Source organism: Penaeus monodon, chromosome 32 (assembly GCF_015228065.2).
Source record: "Penaeus monodon isolate SGIC_2016 chromosome 32, NSTDA_Pmon_1, whole genome shotgun sequence".
NCBI classification, from domain to species: Eukaryota; Metazoa; Arthropoda; class Malacostraca; order Decapoda; family Penaeidae; genus Penaeus; species Penaeus monodon.
This window is the reverse complement of record NC_051417.1, coordinates 15,898,141-15,899,651: the sequence shown is the minus strand read 5'-3', so window position 1 is coordinate 15,899,651 and position 1,511 is coordinate 15,898,141. Positions and strand designations below refer to the sequence as shown.

Here is a 1,511-nt window from a genome sequence, read left to right as displayed (position 1 = left end):
TAATTCCTATGATTATGCAGGAATGTGTGTTGACGCCTTTCCTTTTCCTCATCTCAGTCTCGTCTTTAGTAAAAGGCTATTTTATTTTCTGCTTTTGGAAATAACCCTTTTCTATTATTCATATTTGTCTGTCCTTGTCTTTCTGTTCCCCTTCGCTCTCTCTCTCTTTACCATTCACTGGGTTTGTGTGTGCGTAATGTGCCCCGTGTGTGTCCTAGATGCAAATGAAGATTCCTAAAGAAAATTGCATGTTTATGATCCTGTATCTGTACGTATGTCGTTGTAAAATGGATAGGACGATATAACTCAAAATTAATTTACTTGCAATTTAACATTCCAAAAGGATGAGCTTAATTTCGAATGGATATTCGATTGCAAGAAAATTTAATAATAAAATATCTCACTACATTAACGTAAAGCCGACATCCAGATTACGATAAATGCATATAAAAATGTTATCGTAGCCACTCTAATGACATCAAAATCTTATATACTTGGCAATTTTTCATAGTGTGAAACGCGAGAAACGTTAGGTGGCCTAGTTTTCATTAATACTCTCATGTATTTTTTATCGCAACGTATGTATTTGAGAGGATGTAGTTAGGTATATGTTCCTTGACGATTTTTTTTACGGTTTCATTGCGTATTTGGAAATAATGGTACCTAATTTCAAGTTTAATTGTTCACAGAATTTACAATACTTAGAGTAAGGCGAAATAATCAGCTACAGAAATGACTTTGCAGTCTCGAGAACGCAAGTAGATAAATAAATCCAGTGCGACTAAAGGCATGTTAAACTCTATTGTATTACAACCCAGATTTAACTTAATGTGCTTTCTTTTTACTAGACGAACCATAACCCACATTTCGGTGGTTTATAACCCGGTCGCGCTAACCTCATCCCTCACCACGTGGGGTCAGGCAGGTCAGAGCCGCACGTGTGACCTAGATGCTCACCAGAGCTGCAGCTTACCCTGGCTCACGCGGTGTGTTTGACCCCCTCTCCGTAGACACAAAAAGGAGCGTAGCGTTTCGCGGGGCGCCGTGAAGAGGGGTTACGGCGAGGTGGCGCGTGTGGGAACCCCAGTCGGGTCCAGTTCACAGGAGCGGTTCCAGGGAGACGACTTGGCCGGACCACTGCTGGCGCGGGACTTCTGGCTCGCTGGAGTCCCGTTCCCGGCCTGTGCTTTCCGCGCAGACACCCGCCACCCACTTGTTCCATTCGCTCTGTGGGTCGGCTGCGACTCTCCTTCCTGCTCCGTGGCTCTGGGGGATTCTGGTCCTTCAGTCCTTCACTGAATATGGACATTTTCGTCTGCCGTGGTTCTTGTTATATATTTCCCTTTAGAACTGGTTTCGTAAATAGCATTTTTGAATTCATTCTTTTTCTCTTTTATATGTACTACGTTTTGTTCGGCCAATGACGTGATTCTTTTCCTTAATCACCCATTTTTCGAACTCATTAGTAACCTTGTATCTCATAAACATGTGCAGTCAAAAAACGCGTGTTT

The 1,511-nt window shown here is 42.4% G+C and overlaps 1 protein-coding gene across 1 annotated transcript in view; it reads right to left on the bottom strand.

Annotated features, from left to right (window-relative positions):
- Positions 1 to 1,177, bottom strand: part of LOC119593677 (indian hedgehog protein-like) — a 71,268-nt gene extending 70,091 nt beyond the window's left edge. The window contains exon 1 of the mRNA XM_037942633.1: positions 974 to 1,177. The gene's annotated coding sequence lies outside the window, so the exon portion shown is untranslated. The remainder of the gene's footprint in view (positions 1 to 973) is intronic.
- Between the last annotated feature and the right edge of the window lie 334 nt (positions 1,178 to 1,511).